This window comes from Lactuca saligna, chromosome 5 (assembly GCF_052625555.1).
Source record: "Lactuca saligna cultivar CGN05327 chromosome 5, ASM5262555v1, whole genome shotgun sequence".
NCBI lineage: Eukaryota > Viridiplantae > Streptophyta > Magnoliopsida > Asterales > Asteraceae > Lactuca > Lactuca saligna.
The window spans coordinates 58,054,776-58,082,662 of record NC_136421.1 but is presented as its reverse complement, the minus strand read 5'-3'; positions in this window follow the sequence as shown (position 1 = coordinate 58,082,662).

The window sequence follows — 27,887 nt, the reverse complement described above, 5'->3', positions numbered from 1 at the left end:
TAATACTGTGATCTTGTCACATAAACGGTAATGTAAACTATATTTTTGGTAATGATAATCATAGTTGGGGAAAACAATCACTTTTACAAAAGAACAAACATACAAAATAGTCGGGTCTTGGTAGCAAACTACATTTCATTATAAGTAGAAAATATAGGATTTTCTAGGAGATACAAACATTACATTGAAGACTTACAAACATTTAGATTAAACATTTACAAAATAACTTGTATTCTCAGGTCACCAGTAGACAGGTATACTGGTAATGTTAACAATATAGGATTTTCTAGGAGATATAAACATTTACATCACTAAAATACTTATTAACTCACCAGCTTAAATGCTGATCTACTCCTTCAAAATAACTTGTATTCTCAGGTCACCAGTAGACAGGTACACTGCACCAGGTTTTGAGAAGACGGAGCGTGTTCAAGACTCGTCTTTGCTTTTGATTCATATTTTGGTGTCTTCCAAACTATACACAGAAAATACTTGTATTAAATTATAGTTTTATTGCAATCGATGATGTTGTTGCTTGTTTACTATTACACATTGATATGATACTCTACATGACGTCCTCCGCCCCAGAACTTTTCCGCCATTCTGGTTTGGGGGTGTGACACTGATTGACGTAAATATCTTCAGCCAACATTTCATTAAGGAAAGTGGTGAGAAGGTCTCATCGTAGTCAACTACCAGATTTTGAGTAAAGCCCTTCACAACCAGTTGCACCTATATGTGTGTACTCTCCCATCCATGTCGGTCTTCTTCTTGAAGATCCATTTGCACTTTACTGTCTTACAGCCTGGTACATTGTCGACCAAGTTCCAAACTTGATTGTCATACATGGACTGAATCTTGTTGTCCATAACCACTTTCCATTTTGAAAACTCGGGTCTTGCCATGGCTTCCCTATAGTTATCAGGTTCATCTAAATTTAGCAATGTGCTATCATTGTTAAATGTATCACCTTTAGCTATTAAATGAGAACCACATAATACAGGTGGAACACTAACTCTACTGGAACACCTGAGAGGTACAGACTCATCAATTGGCTCAACCGGAGTTCCCTCCTACGGCTGATTGCTAGTGTTTCAGGCTCCTTCACCGCTTGAATCTTGAATCTCTTCATGGTCAATTTGCCTCCCATTGTCCCCTTGGCATATGAGCTCTGTCTCACGAGAGACTCCCTCCTCACAACTAAGACAACTTTGTCACTCGGTCTATAGAAGAAATATCCAAAGCACTTTTGCGGGTAGCCGATGAAAATACATCACTTACTCCGAGGTTCGAGCTTGCCATGTGTCTCACATGTCACGAAGCCTCGCAACCCTGAACTTTGATGTTTTCTAACGAGGGAACCTTCCCTGTCTACATCTCGTGAGGTGTTTTGGAAACCTTTTTGTTAGGGACTAGATTAAGGATATGGGCGACAGTCACTATGGCATACCCCTAGAATGAGATAGGTAATGAAGCTCGACTCATCATGGAACGAACCATGTCTAGCAGGGTTCTATTGCACCTCTCAGCCACAACATTAACCGTGGTGTCCTTGGTGGCGTCAGTTGTGAAGCAGTTCTATATTCCATAAGATAGTCAAGGAACTCATAGCATCTTTAACTTCCTGCCTAATTGACTATGCACTTCTTGCTTAAACTCTTTGAACTTTTCAAAGGTTATTGACTTATCTTTAGTTAAGTAGATATAGCCATACCTACTCTAACCATCAGTAAAGGTCACATAGAAGCGATTAACATTCCTTTTGGCGGTTTTGAATGATCCACACACATCAGTGTGTATGAGATCCAACAGACCTTCACCCCTTTTAAAATTACGAGTGAAGGGTGACTTGGTCATCTTTCCAAGTAAACAAGATTCGAAAGTGTCATGCGACTTTAAGTCGACTAACTCCAAAACTCCATACTTTTGGATTTGGGATATGTGCTTCCTGTTGACATGTCCAAGACGACAATGCGACAAGAATGCCTTTTCCAAATCGTTGGAAGAATCAATGTGTAACACATTATTTCCTAGGTTATCTACAACATTCATAGTTTCATATACACCATTGCAAGGTAATGCTTCAAAATAAAATACACCATTATAATAAGCATTAATAGTACCAACTTCACTATTGAATGAAAAGGTAAAACCCTGTTTGAACGAAATATGAAAGCAAATAATATTCTCTCCATATCGGCCGAGTAACAACAATTATTCAAATCTAAATTGAAACCATTAATAAGCAACAAAGAATAAACTCCAATCTTGGTCACATGCGACATTTTCCTATTTCCCGTGATTAAGTTTATCTTCCCATGCTCCACATCCCTACTTTTTTTTAGTGCCTGCAAATCAAAACAAATGTGAAATCCACAACCTATTGTTGGGTTTTGAGCATTCTAACACTTCCTAAGTGTACATGCAACCCTAATAAACCTTGGATCTATGTTTGTCTAAGATACATGCAAATAATTAATGTTTCCAAGGTTTATATCCTAGCTAGAATGGCATGGGGAACATGAATGAAATAAAGCTAGGAGAAATACTTACCTTGAAGTTGTAGTTGATTGCTTGGAGTTTTTTGAGCCTAGCACCAATAGTGTGGATGCCTCAAGTGGAAATCACAAATCACCACAAACTTGGAACTTTGAGAGAATAGTCACTAAGTGTCAACTAGTATCATTTCAATAAGTGTCAACTAGTATCATTTCAAGAACCAAAGCCTCGTTTATATAGTGTGAACGATTAGGGTTACATCCCTAAAACCCATGTCTCTTCATTTCCATGAGATCCATGGGTTAAAGCTCCATGGAGTATCCATGGACTTTTCCATGCAAGCCTAGCCCATTCCAAATAAGCTTTAGCCCACACTATAAATATAGAAGCCCATATTTAATTATTAATATCTTTGATCTCTAAATTAATCCTAGATTAATTATAGATCACTACTAATTAAATAATATGATCTTATATTAATATATTAGAACTTATAATATATTAATAAATCATAACTTGTACTATTCTCAAATATTATCCATAAATTGTTCGGGTGAAGTGCAACCCAAATGGACCATGCCGAGTTGGGTCAAGTACATACCAAATATAGTTATGAACTTAGACACTATATCCAACAGTCTCCCACTTGGATAAGTCTAATAACTATAGTTGCAAGTATGACTTCAGGAACCGATCAGCAATCGTAGCTCTTTAAACTCTGTTGAACTAGAACGCACCATTTAAGATAAGTGATCATATAATCCTCTGTTCTAGATATCAGCTGGACAAATACATGGAACATGGTCTTGCTTATTGTCCAGCATTTGTTTCCTGATTTCTGATTTGTTTGACATAGAACTTAATTGAACACATCAATTTAGTTCTGACCGGGCCCGATACATAGGTCAAGACATAATCATCGAGGGGCCCAGATATCAACTTCTAATCCAAGAAGGAACAGGTAAAATTCGACTCATACGTTTGTTCTACCACTCATTGAATTACACACAAAGGCACGTTTTATAACATCGAGTTACCAATGCATTTTTGTATAATCAATGCATAACCAACTTGTAAGTAACAAATCATATCTCTAGGTTTGAAGACTTATATGATATTACCGTCTCACGATCACTCAAGATAGGATTCCATGAAGTGATTCCAGTGAGCGTGGGTTGAGTCCAATGCTCAGAACTTATGAGCACTCATGATTGTTGTAGCCATGTCCAACACCTTAGACCTCTGCAACCAATCATGATAGTCTTGATTCATACCTACTTCCGACATATGACCGACTGTGGGGGTTTGAATAATATGATATACCAAACATAATTATTCTGGAAGTTAAAACATGCAAAAAGAAATAAAGTAAACGATCGACAAGAGATAGCAACACTTTACTCATAAATAAAACACCTTTTATTCATCATCAAATGTCAATTACACTTTACAAATTTCATAATTTATCTAACTACTAAAAATTATATCATCCTTCAGCCCTATGCTCCGAGCATGCTGAAGATGCTTAACCCTACTCAGTCCCTTCGTGAGGGGATTTGTTGGGTTCTCATTTGATGATACCCTCTTCGTTACGAGGATTCCTTCTTCTATTTAATGTCTGATGAAGTGATATTTTCTATCAATGTGTCTGGATCTCCCATGATCTCTTGGTTCCTTGGCTAAGGCAACCGCACTATTGCTGTCACAGAAAATCTCCATCGGCTCTTTTATAGCTGGTACAACTCCAAGGTCTCCGATGAAGTTCTTTAGCCATATAGCCTCCTTTGCTGCCTCGCTTGCTGCTATATACTCTGATTCACAAGTGGAATCAGCAACTGTCTCCTACTTGGAACTCTTCCAAGTAATTGCTCCTCCGTTTAAGGTAAAGACCCAAACCGACTGAGAGCGGAAATTATCCCTATCAGTCTGTAAGCTAGCATCACTATACCCTACAACTCTCAAGTCATCACTCCCACCGAAGGTAAGGACCCAGTCCTTAGTCCTTCGCAGGTACTTGAGGATATTCTTTACCGCACTCCAGTGTTCCTTGCTAGGGTTCCCCTGATACCCGCTAACCTTGCTCAAAGCAAAAGCTACATCAGGTCGAGTACACGTCATAGCATACATGATCGATCCTACAGCTGAAGCATAAGGTAGTCGACTCATTTCTGCTATCTCAGCCTCAGTACTAGGGCTATGTGTCTTACTCAATCTGGCATTACTCTGAATGGGTAACTCACCTTTCTTGGAGTTATGCATGTTGAATATTTCGAACACTTTGTCCATATAGGTGCTTTGACTAAGTCCAATTAGTCTTTTACTCCGATCTCTCAAGATCCTTATCCCTAGGATATAGGCAGCTTCACCAAGGTCCTTCATAGCGAAACACTTCCCAAGCCAGGACTTTACTTCCTGCAAAGTTGGGATGTCATTTCCTATTAGTAGTATGTCATCCACATACAATACGAAGAAGCTGACTATACTCCCACTAGCCTTGACATAAACACAAGATTCATCTTCACTCCTAGAAAAGCCAAATTCCCTGACCTTTTCATCAAAGCAAAGATTCCATCTGCGAGGTGCTTGCTTCAATCCATAAATGGATTTCTCAAGCTTACACACTCTGTTAGGGTACTCGTTGCTGACAAAACCTTCTGGCTGACTCATGTAAACATCTTCAGCCAACTTTCCATTAAGGAAAGCAGTTTTGACATCCATTTGCCATATTTCATAGTCATGAAATGCAGCTATGGCTAATAGATCCCGAATAGACTTAATCTTGGCTACTGGAGAAAAGGTCTCATCATAGTCCACTCTAGGAATTTGAGAGAAGCCCTTTGCAACCAGTCTAGCCTTATAAGTGTGTACCCTACCATCCATGTCAGTCTTCTTCTTGAAGACCCATTTGCACCCTACAGTCTTACGACCTGGTACATTTTCAACCAAGTTCCAAACTTGATTGTCATACATGGATTGTATCTCGCTATCCATAGCCTTTTTCCATTTCGCAGACTCGGGACCTGCCATGGCTTCCACGTAACTGTTAGGTTCATCCATACCTACTAGTGTCTCATCACTAATAAGTGTCTCACCTTCCGCAGTAATATGAAAACCATAGTAGTGCTCAGGTTCATTCCTAACTCTCGTGGAACGTCTCAGAGGTACAGAATCGTCAATTGGCTCAACAGGAGTTTCCTCCTCAAGTTGAGGGCTAGGGTTTGAAGTTCCTTCACTACTTGACTCTTGAAGTTCTTCAAGGTGAATTTGCCTCCCACTGTCTCCTTGGCTTATAAAATCTCTCTCTCGAAAGACTCCTCTTCTTGCTACAAAGACCACATTATCACTAGGTCTGTAAAAGAGGTAACCAAAGGATCTTTGTGGGTAGCCGATGAAAATACACCTCTCGCTTCGGGGTTCTCGCTTATCATGAGACTCGCGCCTCACAAAAGCTTTGCAACCCCAAATCTTGATGTGGTCTAGTTTGGGTACTTTACCAGTCCACATCTCGTGAGGAGTTTTGGCAACTTTCTTTGTAGGGACTAGATTAAGGATATGGGCGACAGTCTCTAAGGCATACCCCCAGAATGAGATTGGTAGCAAATCTCGACTCATCATGGAACAAAACATGTCTAACAAGGTTCAATTACGACTCTTAGCCACACCATTCAACTGCGGTGTCCGGGGAGGTGTCAATTGTGAGACAATCCCACATTCCCTTAGATAGTCGAGGAACTCTGAACTAAGATACTCACCACCACGATCGGATCGAAGCATCTTAATGTTCCTGCCCAATTGATTCTCGACTTCCTGTTTAAATTCCTTAAACCTTTCGAAAGTCTCTGACTTATGCTTGATAAAGTAGACACATCCATATCTATTGTAATCATCGGTAAAAGTCAAATAATAACAATTAGCATCCCTTGTGGCATGTTTGAATGGTCCACACACATCCGTGTGTACAAGGTCCAACAAACCTTCACCTCTCTCACAAGAACCTGTGAAGGGTGACTGTCATTTTTCCAAGTAAGCATGATTCGCAACTATCATCTGACTTTAGGTGAAACGACTCCAAGACTCCATATCTTTGGAGTTGGCCTATGCGCTTCTTGCGTATATGTCCAAGTCGACAATGCCATAATAATGCTTTATCCAAGTTATTATTATTAATAGAATCAATACACATCACATTATTTCCTAAGTTATCAACCACAAATACTGTTTCATACACGCCATCACAAGGTAATGCTTTAAAATAATGAACATTATTAAAGGAAGCATCAATAGAACCAACTTCATTATTAAATAAAAAGGTAAAACCTTGTTTATACAATGCATGAAAGGAAACAATATTTCATGCCATTTCTGGCGAATAACAACATTTATTCAAATCTAAACTAAACCCACTACTTAGCGACAAAGTATAAACTCCAATCTTGGTGACAGGTATAACTTTCCTATTCCCCATGATTAAGTTTATTCTTCCTTGCTCCATATTCTCACTTCTTCTTAGTCCCTGCAAGTCACAACAAATATGAATACCACAACCGGTATCAAGGACCCAAGATTTAGAATGGGGTGAGTTATTAGAAATGATAGTGTAAATACCTGCATGGTTGGGTTTAACTTTCCTATCCTTTACATCTTGCTGGTACTTTGGGCAGTTTCGCTTCCAATGTGCCGTTTCATGGCAATAGAAGCATTCAGCCTCATTTGGGTAAGAAGAAGGAGTGATGAAACCTTTCTTGGTTCCACTTGAAGAAGAGCCATCAAGGGTCCTAACCTTGGTACCCTTCGAAGAACTCTTTCTTTTCTTCCCTCGTCCTTTCCCAATTGCCAAGACAGGGGCGGAGTTTGTAGAAGTAGGAGTAGTAACAACCGCCTTACCCTTAAGACCACTTTTCGCGGTCTTTAAGAGTCCTTGAAGTTTGCTGAGTGTGACCTCTTCCTTGTTCATGTGGTATGTCATGCGGAATTGATCATAACATGAAGGTAAGGAGTGCAAAATGATATCTATTGCAAGCTCCTCAGGGAAGTTCACATTTAGCTTCAGCAAACGGTCCACAAATCTTTGCATTTTCTGCATGTGGCCCGTGATGGGTTCACCATTCCTTCATGCGAGTTTTTATCATGGAGGAGATGATTTCATACCTCTCTTGACGAGCACTTTGATGGTATCTTTCCATCAAGTCTTGGTGCATCTCATAGGGGTAGAAATCTTCATAGGATTTTTGGAGATCCGCGGTCATAGTGGCCATCATGATGCATGCGACTTTGGTGGCATCCCTTTCATGTGCCCTAAACTCAGCGATCTCTTGAGGAGTAGCAACTGTCTCATCAATCTCCTTAAGCTCCTTATCGAAGACATATTCCTTGTCCTCGTAGCGAGTAATCATTCTGATGTGTCTGATCCATTCATTAAAGTTGGATCCATCAAAAGTGACTTTCCCACATAAGTTCATAAGAGTAAAGGAGCCATTGGGATTAGAGCCAGAAGCAGTAGTGTTTGCAAACATGTTAAAATGAAGAAGGTTTTAGTTTAGATATAGTGATAGTCCTTAATAAATCACCCAAATGTAGTATTAAGGCTAGAATCCAATCACAATATATTATAACTTAGAAGAGGTATGTCGTAGTCTAAGTAATAACATATTTGAAAGGTAGGTGAATGACGATTCACCAATTTCCACCAAAAAACGAAATAGTAAATATTAAGTTTTTTTTTTGATTTGGTACTTAGAAATTCCTAGATTCTTTTGAGATTCAATGCACTTTTCAAAGGCATGTTTCAATCTCGAGTGTGCCCTCCATGTTTTGTGACTGGGATGCCGAGGATCACAAAACGAGGTGTGAAGTAACCATGCAAACTACTTGGTACCCTTAATAAATTACCCCTCAATCGATGTGCCGGTTAAGCACACACGCTCCATCGATACTATGATAAATATTAAGTCACCCTTTACCTACCTTGTTAAGTCCAAGTTAGTGTGCCGGTTAACCACACATGCTCCACTAACGACTTAAACAAAGTGTAAAGTATAATTTCATGGATTAGCACCTTATTCACATTTTTCCTAAAGTAACTAAGATTGGGAATTTAATAAAACATTTAGTTACTTTATAATATTCATCATACTTTTAATGAGAATTTATAAGTCCTTGTCTTACCCGTTCGGCAAACGACCCTCCACCGGTCAAGCAAGCGGTGGGTGAGAGTGGACACCCATTAAGTTGCCATTTTTTAGGCAACAACCTTATACCCACCTTATAGACCGGCTTCGTGAATGAGGCGTACTAGCGGTAAGACGACTTTGTTCTTATACATATATATATATATATATATATATATATATATATATATATATATATATATATATATATATATATATATATATATATATATATATATATATAATTATTAAATCATGATAATATAAGTATCAGGGTTGAATTTTAACTTTTAAAATTCTAAGGGTTGGAACTAAAGTTCTTAATATGACTTTACTTGTTCCAAAACTTGAGGGCAAGTTTTGTAAACTTTCAAAACTTTTCATTTCTTGTAGCTTATGAGTTTAATGGAGTAATAAAATGAAGACTCTTCATTTTTCTAACTCTTGTGTTCTTTTAATGGTTCTTAATCCAAGTGACTTTTGGTTTACCATAACTTGAGGACAAGTTATGGACTCCAATAAAACACATTATGATCAAAATTAATCTACCACATAGGTTACAAATAATTACTATGATCATCTAAACATCATAAGAAGAAGAACATGAATATGAACACTTTCATGAATCAAAATCACACTTAAACTTTGTAATTTTGATAACTAGTTGTTGTAAATGAATTAGCAATGACATTACACCATCTAAAACAAGTTTTCAAGTATCAAAACAGTTTAGGGTAATGTTTCTAATCCATTTCCAGCAACTAAAGTCGAAAATCTGCACTCTGTCGACCCTAATCGCCGAGTGCATGAACCTACTCGACGAGTAGGTTGAAGATACAAGTGAACTCTACGAGTCCCCCCATGGACTCGACGAGTCCAGCAGTCAGACAACAAGTTTTTTCTATATTTTCAACTACATTGCATCAAGTATCAAACAAACAAGCCTAGGCTCTGATACCACTGTTGGGTTTTGAGCATTCTAACACTTCCTAAGCGTACATGCAACCCTAATAAACCTTGGATCTATGTTTGTCTAAGATACATGCAAATAATTAATTTTTCCAAGGTTTATATCCTAGCTAGCATGGCATGGGGAACATGAATCAAATAAAGCTAAGAGAAATACTTACCTTGAAGTTGTAGTTGACTGCTTGGAGTTTTTTGAGCCTAGCACCAATAGTGTTGATGCCTCAAGTGGAAATCACAAATCACCACAAACTTGGAACTTTGAGAGAATAGTCACTACTATCTTGAAATTTGCCCTCACCTCAACAAGTGTCAACTAGTATCATTTCAAGAACCAAAGCCTCCTTTATATAGTGTGAAGGATTAGGGTTACATCCCTAAAACCCATGTCTCTTCATTTCCATGAGATCCATGGGTTAAAGCTCCATGGAGTATCCATGAACTTTTCCATGCAAGCCTAGCCTATTCCAAATAAGCTTTAGCCCACACTATAAATATAGAAGCCCATATTTAATTAGTAGTATCTTTGATCTCTAAATTAATCCTAGATTAATTATAGATCACTACTAGTTAAATAATATGATCTTATATTAATATATTAGAACTTATAATATATTAATAAATCATAACTTGTACTATTCTCAAATATTATCCATAAATTGTTCGGGTGAAGTGCAACCCAAATGGACCATGCCGGGTCGGGTCAAGTACATACCAAATATAGTTATGAACTTAGACACTATATCCAACACCTATATCAATGAACCAATAATTAGCATGTGATGAGTGATTATATTGAATAGTGTATATACTTGAAAAGGAGGGTTTGATCTTCCCATCCTTTATGTCCTACAAGTACTTGGGGCAACTTCGTTTCTAGTGCCTTTTTTCATGAAAATGGAAACACTCTGCATCTTTCGAATTAGATGAGGAATTAGCAGAACCAGCTTTGGTCCCACTGGAAGAGGATCCATCAAGATACTCTCCATTGCGGCTCTTAGACGAAGCCTTCCTCTTCTTTCCCTTCCCATGTCCGATTTGCAGAAGAGGGGCAGAAGTTGTAGTAGGAGTAGACACAACCAATTTTCCTTTTAGGTTGCTTTCTGCAGTCTTGAAAAAGCCTTAAAGCTTGCTAAGAGTGACCTCCTCCTTGATTATATGATAGGTCATATGAAACTTATGATAAGAAGAAGGTAAAGAGTGTAGAATTATATCTATGGCCAACTCTTCATCAAAATTGACATTTATTTTATGTAAGCGATCCACGAATCTCTGCATCTTTTGCAAGTGGGTCGTGATGGGTTCACCATCCTTCATTTTGGTTGTGATCATGGAGGCAATGATCTCATACCTCTCATGCCGAGCACTTTGATGGTATATGTCCATCAAATCTTGAAACAGTTCAAATGGATAGTAGTCCTCATAGGACTTCTGTAGCTCATTACTCATGGTAGCAATCATTATACACAAAACCTTTGTTGCATCCTATCAAGAGTAGTGTGTTCAACGATTTGTTAAGGAGTGGCATTTGTTACATCAATATCCTTAAGCTCTTTATCCAGGACATATTCTTTGTCCTCATAGCGAATAGTCTTTCTGATGTTATGAATCCAGTCATTGAAGTCCGAGCTATCAAAAATGACCCTCCCACAAAGGTTCATGAGGGAGAAAGAGCCTGAAGTGATTGAGTTGGAAGCATTTTTTGTGACAGACATTTGAAAAGGAAGAAGAACAAAGTTGAGGTTAGATTATAACCCTTAATATTACACCCAATATGAAATATTAAGGCTAGGACCCGACACAATATTCTACAATTGCGAAGAGGGATGGCGTAATCCAATGTACAATATTTGAAGGTAGATAAATGAGGATTTACCAATTTCCACCATGAAAGACGAAATAGATTATTAAGTTTTAATTGGTTTGAAATTCCTAGATCTTTGAGATTCATTGAACTTTTCAATGGCATGTTTAAATCTCGATTGTGTCCTTCAAGGGTGTGACTGGGATGTCGAGGATCACAAAGAAGGTGTGAATAACCATGCAACTTAACTTGGTACACCAAATGTCACAAATCACCTAATTAATGTGCCGATAACCAGACATGCTCCATTGATCTATGATTAACATCAAGATACCCTTTGCCACATATTGTCAATTTCGGATTTTTGTGTCAGTTAAGCACACACACTCCACTATAGACTTAACAAGGTGCAAAGTGTAATTTCATGGATTGGCACCATTTTCACATTTTTCCTAAAGTAACTATGATTGAAAATTTAATAAAAATTTCGTCACATTATATTTATCATTATACTTTTATTGAGGGAGAATTAATGTCCTATCCAACCCGTTCGGCTAACGACCCTCCACCAGTCAAGGTAGCGGTGGGTGAGAGTGGACACCCATTAAACTACCATTTTATATGTAGTAACCTTATACCCCCCTTAAAGACCGGCTTCGTGAATGAGGCCTACTAACGGTAAGACTGACTAGTCTTATACATACATACATACATACATATATATATATATATATATATATATATATATATATTATTAAAACATATAATATTATAAAGTATAAGCGTTGAATTTTAACTTTTTAAACTCTATGGTTTGGAATTAAAGTTTCGTTGATGAGACTTTACAAATTCCAAAACTCGAGGACAAGTTTTGAAACTTGTCAAAACTCTTCACATTCATTACTTATGGGTTTAACTGGATTTTGATGTATGAGACCTTTCATTTTCCATAACTTGAGGACAAGTTATCGAGGTCATTAAAATTCATCTAGATCATTTTTTGTAACAACTATAATTATCACATAATCTATGATCTAACTCAACTCATAATCAAGATAATTTTAAGTGAACAATTTGAAAGAAATTTTGTTTATCATATTAAAAAAAAAATTATTTTAAATCATTGACAATTATCTTGTGGTTAGATGAGTACAAGCACTACCATATCATAAAAACACATTTCCAATGATCCAAAACAGTTTTTGGTAGTGTTCCTAATCCAAACCAGACCAAGAAACTTGAAATTCTATAACCAGAGCCTTTAACTCGTCGAGTGTAGAAAATGGGCACCACGAGTTGCTTTGTTACTGAGTGGAGTCGTCGAGTCTGTTCATGGACTCGGCGAGCTAACCACTTAGAGGACAAAATTTCGACTTTTTTAGCTTTGAAAAACTAGTAAGCATCAAATATAATAGAAAAAAAAAATCCTCGACTTGGATACCACTATTGGGTTTTAAGCACTATAACACTCCTATGGTGCACATGCAACCCTAAATGATTTTGTAACAACCCGAAATTTCCATATCATTTACTGTAACTCCTTCGTAGTACAATTCGCGCAACCAATCGTCGTTTCCGATTTCGATTTCCGATCTTCCGTTTAATTAAGTCATTATTTAGTACACATTTAAAATGACTTAATGGGTGTCTTAATACATTTAGAAATCATTTTAGCACCCAAATTTAGTGATCGGAATATTTCTAGAAATTACCGTATCGGGTTACGGTAACTCAATCGGGTACGACCAAAAGCCTCGTCTAACACCGGTATCGGGTAGAATTCCACCGTGTCCAAAACTTAAACACTATATAAACGTGTTTAAGACTTCATTTGAAGCCTTTGGCCAATTTCTCACTAAACTCTTACAACCTCTCTCCTCAAGCTAGAATTAAGATACAAATCTCAAGTTTAAGGCTTCAAATCTTTAAGGTAACCTCCCTAACATGTTATTCAACACCTTTAGCCTTCAAATTGATGAATTAATTGAGTTTTGGGACCAAGAACTTGAGTTTACGGCCAAGGAGCAAGCTTGGGCCGTAAACTCCATTAAATGGGGTTTTAAGCTCTTAAACTCCTTCCTAAACTCAATTGGACTTTAGATATGGCTATGGGACTTCAAGATATGGACTTAGAACATTTAAAACTTTGATTTTGAGCCATTTGAACGAGTTTATGGCCAAGGCATAAGCTTGGGCCGTAAACTCATGTAAAAGGGGTTTTTCATGCCCTAAAACCCTTCCAAATCACTTCTATGGCTTAGATATGAATTATAGGACCTTGGTTTTAGCATTTGGACACTTGAAACATGAATTTTGGGGGACTTATGTGAGTTTACGGCCAAGGTATGTGCTTGGGCCGTAAAATCCCCAAAATTTGACATAAATCCAATTCTAAGGTGTTAAAAAGCCATCCAACACCACCAAAAGCCTTGGAATAAATCAAGGGACCAACCAAAAATACTTTAAGGGCCTAAAACACATCATTTGTGGGATTTATAAGAGTTTACGGCCAAGGCTTGTTCTTGGGCCGTAAACTCCAAGATTTGTGGTGTTAGAATGCAAACTAAACACCCCTAAGGCTCTTAGACGAATTTTAGAAGTCCTTCTATGCAAGTTTTAGACCTTGAAACACTTTGTATGACCCTATATAAGAGTTTACGGCCATGAGGAGGGTCTCATGGGCCGTAAACTCCATAACACCCCTCAAATGTCCCATAAAACTCATGCTAGGTCTTGGAATAATCCTATTAATCACATGTGATTTGTTTTAACAACATTTAACACCAATTTCATGAAAATTAAGGAGTTTACGGCCAGGAGCCTATATTAGGCCGTAAACTCCCATATAATAATCATTTTGATGATTTAAATTCATTCCAAGTGTTCCAATGCATTTTAGATAATCCATTCTAGCAATCCCCATGTCCATTTGAGCCCTTAGATCATCAAAACCACACCCACATGAGTTTACGACCGTAAACTCATGTATGTGTGTGTTCCATAGTTTTAAACTCATTTAAATGTTTACTTATGGAGAGTAAACTCAATTCCCAAGTCCCTTGTGCCATTACAAGTCCGAAGATGTCACCCAGGTCACTCCGAACGCTCGTTTTGAGGTGTTTAACCTCATTGGAGTGTAATGTTCCATATGATTAGTGAATGTATCTCTAATTGTATATATATGGACATTATATCATTTTACATAGGGTCATCGCGAGTAATCAAACCCTGAACCAACGTATAGCATTCAAAACCGACACGTTTCCGAGTCCGGTGAGTTCATACCCCTACCCTTTTTCACTGTTTTTCACTGTTTTCAGGGGGGAACACAAGCAAAGTAGAAGGGAATTCTTGTACTCAAAACTTGTTTTCAAATGTGTGTTTCATATTCTTATGCTTTTATAACTGATTACTACAGCTGATAACAGATTGAACATACAGATCAGGTAACATATATTTGTGAAACAGGTCTTTAAACTAGTATGTTTTACACATATTTCACAAATGGTTTTCCACATTTTATCAGTTAAAAGCATGACGTTAAAACATTTGAACATAATACCTGTACATTGTTTTGTCCTCGGTAACACTCCCCACACATATATGAGTGGAGGACTATCATATTATTACTAGTAAATTTGTTATTCCTGTATAATTGGAGACACGTCCTCGGAGAACACTCCACCCATGTTACGCGAGTGGAGGACTATACCCATAACCAGAATCTCTGGTATTTAGAGAGCGTGACTTGAGAGTATAGATCTATACTGTAACAGCCCGGAATTTTAGGTATTATTATAATATTGTTTTTGGGGCATCTTAGGAAGGGACTCGGCGAGTTGGAGCCAGACTCGCCGAGTAGGACCACAGACTTGGTCGCGGGTTCGCGACTGGACTCGACGAGTCCAGATATGGACTCGGCGAGTCTACGCTGTTCAGCAGAAACCCTAGCCGTTTGGTTTTGGATCGTATATAACGCCCTATATGCCGTCATTGTCCGTCTTTTAGCCGATTGAGAAGAACCCTAAGCGTCTGTGGACATCTAGAGCAGGAGTGAAGGCTATTGGAACCTTGAAGAATTTGTTAGGCAAGAAGAAGAAGAGTTTTGGCCAAAGGAATATCAAGGGGATCGAGTCCTGAGGTTTGGGGACACAGAGAGGGTGTTATCCAGGTAATACTTCGGATCATTTCTGCTATATTGATGTGTGCACGAATTTAGGGTTTATGAAACCCATTTGGTGATTAGATGGATTATTATCTTGTTACCAAAATGATTATAACCCAGTATTAGGATGTTTAAAGGTCCAGAAGGTCCCATGCTTGTGTATTTCGGGACCATACATATTTCAGGAAGCAGTTTGATCGACTGCATGGCATGGACTCGCCGAGTCCAATGAACAGACTCGGCGAGTAGCTTGAAGATTGCCTGGGACTCGTCGAGTCGTTCTTCAGACTCGGCGAGTGGAGTCGGGGTGGCCCCGCAATTCTTCCACGAGGATCTCGTCGAGCAAAGAGGGATACTCGACGAGTAGAAAGGGAACAGCAGGAAAGTTGGGAAGGACGTCTAGACTCGTCGAGTCGCCTTTGCACTCGCCGAGTCCGGTCAAGTTGACCGTTGACCGTTGACCGTTGACCAGAGTTGACCTGCATGTAATTTCTTAGGGTCAGTTGTCTTGAATGATAAGAGTATTAATAAGGGTATATGGTATTATAGGGAGTCTGCAGATCGGCGGATCGAGTGCGAGTGATTTCAAGAGTTGATAGTTTCCATTACCACGAGGTGAGTCTTCTCACTATACTATACCCGGAAGGGTTTGACTGTGTGACCGGAAGGTCGGATATGATATGTGTTATTTATGCTATAAATAGAAAGGTAGTTGCTATGCGTGCTATGTATGTTTATATGGGCCGGAAGGCAATACGTTATGTGACAGAAAGGTTAGGTATGATATATGATATATGTGCTATATGTGTTAGAGTAAATGTATTATGTGCTGTATATGTTTATGGGCCGGACGGCAATACGTTATGGGCCGGAAGGCAATATGTTACGGGCCGGAAGGCAATATGTTATGGGGTGGAAGGCGATTATGTTACGGGCCGGAAGGCGATGTGTTGTGGACCGGAAGGTCAGGGCCTGGAAAGGCGTATGTGTGTAAGTCGTATACTGGGGAACTCACTAAGCATTTATGCTTACAAGTTGTTATGTATGTGTTTCAGGTACTAGCGAGGACCGTGGGAAGGCGCCGGCGTGATGCATACACACCGCTGTTATTTGAGATCTTGGGGATTTTATAAATGTATTTGATATGAAACATGGAATAAATATAATTGGTTGAATGAAATCACATTATTTTAAATGAAAATTTTATTTGAAAATTTGCGTTGTTACATATACGAGGCTGACTACCCCACACCTGGCTGCTAGCTACAGCCGAACCGAAATGGTTCAAGGGTGACGAAAGTCATAAGTATGTGGACGACTTATTGCCACATGTGGACTACTTATTGCCACAGGTTTCAGTCTATTGTATGGTTATGGAACTCACAATTAGGATAAAAGAGATTTACTTACAGTAATAATGAATTACTTTATACATCGTTTACATCTTTTACATCTTTCACTTACTGTAATTAACATTCAGGAAGGTACGGGACTTTCCTGGGGAAAACATGGAACCTAATCACGATTACATCTTTTACATCTTTAACATCATTTACATTAGATACATACATGCAGGAAAGCATGGGGCTTTCCTGGGTAACACTTACATAAAGAGTAACATACTGGATAACATTACATCTTTTACAATTTGTAACATACAATAAGGAAAGTATGGGACTTTCCTGGTAACACATGATAAGTAAACATAACAGTTTAACCAGTCAGATAACCAACTATACAATTTCACACAAGTAAACATGTTTTCAGTGTACAAACTTACTATACTTTACATTTGTGAAACAATAACCGACTTTTAAGAAAATACGGGATTTTCTTGGTGTACATAACATTTCAGAAACAGAAAGGAAACCGATACGTTTTCGTAAAACAAAACCTGTTATGAACTCACCAGCTTTATGCTGATTTTCAAACCGCTTGTGTTCTCAGGTCGACGTTAGAACAGGTACCCGAAGATCCTTTTGCTCGATGACAGAGTACATGAAGATCCGTTTCATTTTGTTTATATATACTATGTATCACAACTGTACAAACTTTACTTTTGAAACAACTGTAAAACTTTTATTATGTAATGTAATGGTTGTTTTACTTTACTTACTATGTGCATTGGATTTGATACTTAACGTGGAGTCAACCCCGAAAATGTTTTCCGCCTTCGGTTTTCGGGGTGTGACAGATTGGTATCAGAGCCCTTGTTTATAGTGAATGAAGTATACCAAACCTTACATGGTATAAAACTATAAACACTAAAGGGCCTAAGTGCTCTGAATTAAAAGTATCTTCAAACTACAAGTATTTTCAAAAGTATACAAGTATACCGAACCGTCGTCATCCGTAACCACAAGTAGAACAGAACATAAGTAAATGGGTGTTGTGTACTACGGTTAAACCTGGGCAGTTATGTAGTCGTGTCTAGGATCAATATAGCCTGGCCAACTATATTCATTCGAGACACGGCCAACATGTGCTTGGGAGTAACTGTGGTATGTGGCATGCCTAAAACTTACCCTAATATCCCAAACATCGAATCATTGTCGTAAACAATTCATGAAATACTATGGGAGTATTTCTCGATCCCGATCCTCTGTAGTAATCCTTATTCAAGTGGTTTTCTGTGATCACTCTTAGCGATAAATTATCTGTTCGATAACTCTTTCCTGCTTTATCGCTTACTCGAATCATATAACTGTCATATCTATCGATTCAATGTAGAGGACTTACCATCCTCTTTTCCTTGATCTTATTAGATCAAGATGCCTCCCTGAAAGAGACCTAGCTCAAAGAACAACAACAATCCTTCCTCGCCGCCACCTCCTCCCCAATTCGATCTAACATCGCTCCAGACGATGATGACCGCTGCGATGGTAGCAGCTATGTCACAAATGAACCCTAGTGGTTCAGGTAGTGGTACTCAATCTCAAAACCCTGAGGGTAGCCAGGGACACCAAAGAGGGGGTTCCTACAAACCAACATCTTTTAATGGTGCTGGATGTGTCATTTCCTTATCTCGATGGTTCGAGAAAATTGAGTCCATTTTTGAAATCTGTGCTTGTGCGGAGTCTGATAAAGTCAAGTTCGCAGCCTGTACTTTCGTGGATAAAGCCTTGACTTGGTGGAATGGCCGAGTTAAATCTCTGACCTTACCCGTAGCCAATGCCATGGGCTGGGAGGCCATGAAAGAACTTCTCATTGCCGAGTACTGCCCCCGTGGTGAAATGCAGAAATTAGAGCATGAGCTCTAGAACCTGAAGATGAAAGGTTCCGACATTGCTGCATATACTTCCCGATTTGATGATCTTGCACTTCTCTGCCCGAGATTAGTAACTCCTGAAAACAAAAAGATCGAAAGGTTTGTTTGGGGATTATCTCAACCAATAAAGAGTCACGTTTTGGCTGCTCGTCCGGATACCTATGATAGTGCCAAGACCTTAGCTCAAATTCTAATTGATCACAGTGACGATGTTAAGGAAATCACTACCACTTCTGAGCCGACTCAAAGGAATGGTGAAAAGAGGAAATTCTGGAAGAAGAAGAAGGGTCAATCTTTTCAAGGATCATCCAAGAAACAACAGACGGTGGCAGTCCATGCTGCTACTACTACTCCTGTTGCTGCTATTTCTGCCATGGGATCCACAGCCTCAACTCCTACCAGTAAATATGCTGGTAACCTTCCTCTGTGTGACAAGTGTAAATACCATCATCATCTCGGTCCCTGTCGAGAATTGTCTTGCACCAACTGTGGTAAGAAAGGGCACACAGTTCGATACTGCAGAACTCCTACTCAATCAGCCAACCAATCATCGGGAGCAGGTGTTAGTCAAGCCTGCTACAACTGTGGAGAAGTTGGACACTTTAAAAGGAACTGTCCCAAGAAGTCAACTGCTGATAACACTGGAAGGGTTCTAACCATGGGACGGGAGGAAGCAGTTGCTGATCCCACTTTTGTTTCGGGTACGTTCCTTCTCGACAACTCATATGCTAGTATTCTTTTCGATTCGGGTGCTGAAAGGAGTTTTGTTAGTCATGCATTCAAACATAATCTAAAACCAAATCCTCAACCACTAACCGAAAGGTTTACCGTCGAGATGGCTAACGGTGAGAAAGAAAGCGTTAACGATGTATTCATAGGTTGTATGCTTACCCTAAATGACCACTCATTTCCTATAGATCTCATGCCCGTCTCCATTAAGAGCTTTGATGTTATCATTGGCATGGATTGGTTGAGTCCCAATCATGCTGACATTCTTTGTTACGAAAAAGCTATCCGTCTCAATCTTCCTTCGGATCAAACTCTCGTAATCTATGGCGATAAACCCAGTTCCAACCTTCATATCATTTCGTGCATCAAAGCTCAAAAGCTCCTTCGAAAGGAGTGTGTTGCATTCTTAGCTCATGTGATCAACGAGAAACAAGAAGTTAGAGACCTCGCGAGCATCCCCGAAGTCTGTAAATTTCCCGATGTGTTTCCCGAAGAACTTCCAGGAATTCCTCCCGAACGACAGGTCGAGTTCCGTATTGACCTAATTCCTGGAGCTACTCTTGTAGCAAAATCCCCGTACTGATTAGCTCCAGTAGAAATGCAGGAGTTATCCAGTCAACTTAATGAGTTGCTCAGTAAAGGATTCATTAGACCGAGTTCCTCACCCTGGGGAGCTCCGATTCTGTTTGTCAAAAAGAAAGATGGATCCTTTCGGATGTGTATCGACTATCGTGAACTGAACAAGTTGACCGTTAAAAACCGATATCCTCTTCCAAGAGTAGACGACCTCTTTGATCAACTCCAGGGAGCCAGCTATTTTTCCAAGATAGACCTTCGGTCAGGGTACCATAAGTTATGAGTCCAGGAGAATGATGTTCCCAAGACAGCTTTTAGGACTCGGTATGGACACTACGAATTCGTAGTGATGCCCTTCGGTCTAACCAATGCGTCGGCTGTGTTCATGTACCTGATGAATCGGGTGTGCCGTCCTTTCTTAGACAAAGCGAAGAAGACCACAAGCAACACTTGAGGCTAGTGTTGGAAACCCTTAGATCCGAAAAGCTATATGCGAAATTTTCCAAATGTGAATTCTGGATACGAAAGGTAACTTTCCTCGGTCACATGGTAAGCGAGGAGGGTATTCATGTAGATCCTTCCAAGATTAAAGCGATAGAGAGTTGGTCGGCACCGAAAACACCCACAGAAATTCGTCAATTCTTGGGTCTCGCCGGCTACTATCGACGATTCATTCAGAACTTTTCCAAAATCGCCAAACCTTTAACCACTCTAACACAGAAAGGTGTACCCTTTTGTTGGAGTGATAAACAAGAAACCGCATTCCAAACATTAAAGAAAGCCTTATGCAGCGTGCCTGTTCTGTCTTTACCCGAAGGGACAGAGGACTTCGTTGTCTATTGCGATGCGTCTAATCAAGGTTTAGGCTGTGTGCTTATGCAAAGAGGAAAGGTGATTGCCTATGCCTCTAGACAGCTGAAAGGACACGAGGTCAACTATACCACACATGACTTGGAACTAGGAGCGGTAGTCTTCGCATTTAAGATTTGGAGACATTATCTCTACGGAACCAAGTGCGCAATCTTCACTGATCACAAGAGTTTGCAACACATCTTTAATCAGAAAGAATTAAACATGAGGCAACGATGATGGGTAGAATTACTCAGTGATTATGAGTGTGAAATCCGTTACCACCCCGGCAAGGCCAATGTGGTAGCAGATGCCCTTAGCCGAAAGGATAGTGCAGGCTACAAAGTGAGGAACCAGCCGATGACCATCCATTCCAACATACCCATGCAAATCCGAGAAGGTCAGGATACAGCCCTCAAAACTGAGAATGTGTCAGATGAAACCTTGAGAGGGATGGAAAAGAAACTTGAGATCAGAAGTGATGGAGTTCATTGTTTCATGAATCGAATCTGGATTCCCAAATCCGGTGGATTCAGGGAAATAGTCATGGAAGAAGCACACAGAACCAAATACTCTATTCACCTGGGTTCGGATAAGATGTACCTGGATCTCAAGAAACAATACTGGTGGCCAAACATGAAAGCTGAGATAGCTACATTTGTGAGCAAGTGTCTGACTTGCGCCAAAGTCAAAGTCGAACATCAGAAGCCTTCAGGTCTGCTCCAACAACCCGAGATTCCCGAGTGGAAATGGGAAATGATTACCATGGACTTCATCACCAAACTACCCAAGTGTTCTAGTGGGTACGATACCATTTGGGTAATTGTCGATCGTTTGACAAAATCCGCTCACTTCATCCCGATCAAAGAATCATACAAGATGGAGAGACTCGCGCGAATCTACATTCAGGAGGTAGTACGTCTACACGGTGTACCTGTATCCATTATCTCTGATCGAGAAAGTAGATTTACCTCCAGATTCTGGCAATCCCTTCAGAAAGCCCTTGGAACCAAACTAGATATGAGCACGGCATATCATCCTCAGACCGATGGACAGAGTGAGAGAACAATCCAAACCCTGGAGGACATGCTTCGGGCATGTGTCATTGACTTTGGAAAGTCGTGGGATACACATCTATCCTTGATCGAGTTCTTGTACAACAACAGTTACCACACCAGCATTAGGGCTACTCCGTTCGAAGCCCTATACGGTCGTAAGTGCAGATCCCCTCTGTGCTGGGCCGAGGTGGGGGATGCACAGTTAGCCAGGAGTCGAGTCCCCGACAGTACTCTCACTGGTCCTGAAATCATCCGCGAAACCACCGAAAAGATCATTCAAATCCGTAACCGACTGAAAGCCTCAAGTGATCGTCAAAAGAGTTACACTGATAATCGTCGGAAACCACTAGAATTCCAGGTTGGAGACCGTGTCCTGTTAAAAGTCTCGCCCTGGAAAGGCACTGTGCGCTTTGGTAAGCATGGGAAACTTAATCCGAGGTACATTGGACCCTTTGAGATCCTCTCCAGGATCGGTCCAGTTGCCTATAAACTTCATTTACCTCATGAACTCAGTAACATTCATCCAGTCTTCCATGTTTCAAACCTCAAAAAGTGCCTATCCGATGAAACCCTAACAATTCCCTTAGACGAGATCGAGATCAATGAAAACCTCAACTTTGTGGAGGAACCGATCGAAATCATGGATCGAGAAGTCAAACGTACAAAACAAAGTCGCATCCCGTTAGTGAAGGTTCGCTGGAATGCCATGCGAGGACCAGAATTCACTTGGGAACGGGAAGATTTAATGAAACAGAAGTATCCACAACTCTTTTCTTATCCATGATTTGTATCTTGTCATATGTTCTAAACTTGAATTTCGGGACGAAATTCCCTTTAACGGGGGGATAATGTAACAACCCGAAATTTCCATATCATTTACTGTAACTCCTTCGTAGTACAATTCGCGCAACCAATCGTCGTTTCCGATTTCCATTTCCGATCTTCCGTTTAATTAAGTCATTATTTAGTACACATTTAAAATGACTTAATGGGTGTCTTAATACATTTAGAAATCATTTTAGCACCCAAATTTAGTGATCGGAATATTTCTAGAAATTACCGTATCGGGTTACGGTAACTCAATCGGGTACGACCAAAAGCCTCGTCTAACACCGGTATCGGGTAGAATTCCACCGTGTCCAAAACTTAAACACTATATAAACGTGTTTAAGACTTCATTTGAAGCCTTTGGCCAATTTCTCACTAAACTCTTACAACCTCTCTCCTCAAGCTAGAATTAAGATCCAAATCTCAAGTTTAAGGCTTCAAATCTTTAAGGTAACCTCCCTAACATGTTATTCAACACCTTTTGCCTTCAAATTGATGAATTAATTGAGTTTTGGGACCAAGAACTTGAGTTTACGGCCAAGGAGCAAGCTTGGGCCGTAAACTCCATTAAATGGGGTTTTAAGCTCTTAAACTCCTTCCTAAACTCAATTGGACTTTAGATATGGCTATGGGACTTCAAGATATGGACTTAGAACATTTAAAACTTTGATTTTGAGCCATTTGAAGGAGTTTACAGCCAAGGCATAAGCTTGGGCCGTAAACTCATGTAAAAGGGGTTTTTCATGCCCTAAAACCCTTCCAAATCACTTCTATGGCTTAGATATGAATTATAGGACCTTGGTTTTAGCATTTGGACACTTGAAACATGAATTTTGGGGGACTTATGTGAGTTTACGACCAAGGTATGTGCCTGGGCCGTAAACTCCCCAAAATTTGACATAAATCCAATTCTAAGGTGTTAGAAAGCCATCCAACACCACCAAAAGCCTTGGAATAAATCAAGGGACCAACCAAAAATTCTTTAAGGGCCTAAAACACATCATTTGTGGGATTTATAAGAGTTTACGGCCAAGGCTTGTTCTTGGGCCGTAAACTCCAAGATTTGTGGTGTTAGAATGCAAACTAAACACCCCTAAGGCTCTTAGATGAATTTTAGAAGTCCTTCTATGCAAGTTTTAGACCTTGAAACACTTTGTATGACCCTATATAAGAGTTTACGACCATGAGGAGGGTCTCATGGGCCGTAAACTCCATAACACCCCTCAAATGTCCCATAAAACTCATGCTAGGTCTTGGAATAATCCTATTAATCACATGTGATTTGTTTTAACAACATTTAACACCAATTTCATGAAAATTAAGGAGTTTACGGCCAGGAGCCTATATTAGGCCGTAAACTCCCATATAATAATCATTTTGATGATCTAAATTCATTCCAAGTGTTCCAATGCATTTTAGATAATCCATTCTAGCAATCCCCATGTCCATTTAAGCCCTTAGATCATCAAAACCACACCCACATGAGTTTACGGCCGTAAACTCATATATTTGTGTGTTGCATAGTTGTAAAATCATTTAAATGTTTACTTATGGAGAGTAAACTCAGGTCCCAAGTCCCTTGTGCCATTAGAAGTCCGAAGATGTCACCCAGGTCACTCCGAACGCTCGTTTTGAGGTGTTTAACCTCATTGGAGTGTAATGTTCCATATGATTAGTGAATGTATCTCTAATTGTATATATATGGACATTATATCATTTTACATAGGGTCATCACGAGTAATCAAACCCCGAACCAACGTATAGCATTCAAAACCGACACGTTTCCGAGTCCGGTGAGTTCATACCCCTACCCTTTTTCACTGTTTTTCACTGTTTTCAGTGGGGAACACAAGCAAAGTACAAGGGAATTCTTGTACTCAAAACTTGTTTTCAAATGTGTGTTTCATATTCTTATGCTTTTATAACTGATTACTACAGCTGATAACAGATTGAACATACAGATCACGTAACATATATTTGTGAAATAGGTCTTTAAACTAGTATGTTTTACACATATTTCACAAATGGTTTTCCACATTTTATCATTTAAAAGCATGGCATTAAAACATTTGAACATAATACATGTACACTGTTTTGTCCTCGGTAACACTCCCCACACATATATGAGTGGAGGACTATCATATTATTACTAGTAAATTTGTTATTCCTGTATAATTAGAGACACGTCCTCGGAGAACACTCCACCCAGGTTACGTGAGTGGAGGACTATACCCATAACCAAAATCTCTGGTATTTAGAGAGCGTGACTTGAGTGTATAGATCTATACGGGGCTGACTACCCCACACCTGGCTGCTAGCTACAGCCGAACCAAAATGGTTCAAGGGTGACGAAAGTCATAAGTATGTGGATGACTTATTGCCACATGTGGACTACTTATTGCCACAGGGTTCAGTCTATTGTATGGTTATGGAACTCGCAATTAGGATAACAGAGATTTACTTACAGTAATAATTAATTACTTTTTACATCGTTTACATCTTTTACATCTTTCACTTACTGTAATTAACATTCAGGAAGGTACGGGACTTTCCTAGGGAAAACATGGAACCTAATCACGATTACATCTTTTACATCTTTAACATCATTTACATTAGATACATACATGCAGGAAAGCATGGGGCTTTCCTGGGTAACACTTACATAAAGAGTAACATACTGGATAACATTACATCTTTTACAATTTGTAACATACAATAAGGAAAGTATGGGACTTTCCTGGTAACACATGATAAGTAAACATAACAGTTTAACCAGTCAGATAACCAACTATACAATTTCACACGAGTAAACATGTTTTCAGTGTACAAACTTACTATACTTTACATTTGTGAAACAATAACCGACTTTTAAGAAAATACGGGATTTTCTTGGTGTACATAACATTTCAGAAACAGAAAGGAAACCGATACGTTTTCGTAAAACAAAACCTGTTATGAACTCACCAGCTTTATGCTGATTTTCAAACCGCTTGTGTTCTCAGGTCGACGTTAGAACAGGTACCCGAAGATCCTTTTGCTCGAAGACAGAGTACATGAAGATCCGTTTCATTTTGTTTATATATACTATGTATCACAACTGTACAAACTTTACTTTTGAAACAACTGTAAAACTTTTATTATGTAATGTAATGGTTGTTTTACTTTACTTACTATGTGCATTGGATTTGATACTCAACGTGGACTCAACCCCGGAAATGTTTTCCGCCTTCGGTTTTCGGGGTGTGACAGATTTGGATCTATGTTTTCTCTAATTATACATGCATTTTGTTTTTCCAAAGCATTCAACCTATTAGCATACATGTAACACCAGGCAAATTTATGTCGAAAATAAATTGTTCAATAATCTCAATTGGGATAAATAAAGTAGTAGAGATCGTAACTAGGTTTCCAAAAATATAAAGAACACTAAATTCTGAGTTATAACGAATAAGTTATGACCAATCAACGATTCGCGACAATTTGATTGGCCCTTCCAAAGCAAGTGGACATATGACGCAAGCCATGAGCGGATAAGGACCAAACTCACAACGTGAGAGTTGAAATTCAGGCTATAGATAAAAATTGAATCCTTCTGAATTTTGTTGCTGAAATTCATCCTCTCTCGTACTTCTATACACTATTAAGCCCCTCTAAACCACCCCGAAGCCCCGGTAACACCCTTAGCACACGATGCAAGTCTCGATGCCCCAAATTTCCTGAGAAACTAACTCCTTTCCAGTCGAAGTGTTGCCCGTGTGAAGCTTATTTCTTCACCAGAAACCCGCGGTTACGTCACGAAAGATCATTCCTAGAAACGAAAAGCTGCCCTATTCACCACTTATCAAGTGAGTTCATACCCCTACACTTTTCCAAAATCTTTATATCTTTTATAGGGGGGGGGGGGGGATACAAGTATAACACAAAGAAACTTGTGTTACAAACTACTATTTATGTTTTTATTATACTTTACGTATTATTTACATGAAGGTACCAACTACAAATAATAAACGCTATTATCAAACCTGTAATCTTTTAAACGTTGTTAGTAATAAGGTTTCATTATACAAACAATATGCATATACACTATGATAGGTATAGTTATATGGAAATTACAGGTTAGTTCATTTAGAAGGAATAGTGATATGAAAACAAGCATATAGATTGTGATAAGTATAATTTATGATTCAATCCACTCTTTCTATTATACAACATTATAAATAATAATTGTTATTTTTATTTACTAAAAGATTTTTCAACATATTACTCGTGAGCTTGTTGTTAGAAATTATGTGAGACAACGGCTTTGTATAGTATCAAACGGAAGTCTCCCACTTATAGGAAGAGTCTCCTGGAGGGAGAGCGTGAGTTTGTGTATAGATCTATACGGGACCGATTATCCGACGCCCTGACTTCTTGTTGTAGTTGGCACAGAAGTTATGGGGTGACAAATGTCATTAACTATCAGGATAATATTCATATCAGTATGGTTATAAGAACTCACATGTAGAAACAATGACTTATGCACGTAGTAATACGCAGCTCAATCAAGCTCAAGTGATAATAACTATATGATTATTTCGTATTTCATTAGGGTTACGTATGGTTTTTATTTGATAGACAGTGGAATGTGTGACTTCCCCTCATTTCCTGTTCCTTGTTTGGTTGTGGACTTATGGCATAATCACCCAATTGACTGCCGATTCAGATCTTAGTTATATATAATTTGTAGGTACTAAGTGTCACACCTCGAAACCGATGGCGGAAACATTCCGGGGCGGAGGACGTCATGTAGTATCGTAACCGATGTACATAGTAAGCATAGTAAACACAACCATTACATTACATAGAAATATTTACATTGTTTGAAAACTAAGTGTTACAAAAGTTATACATATATATCATATGAACAAAAGTTAAGACGAGTCTTCTGTATGCTCCGTCTTCTCCCAAAAGATCCCTGTGTACCTGTCTAATGTGG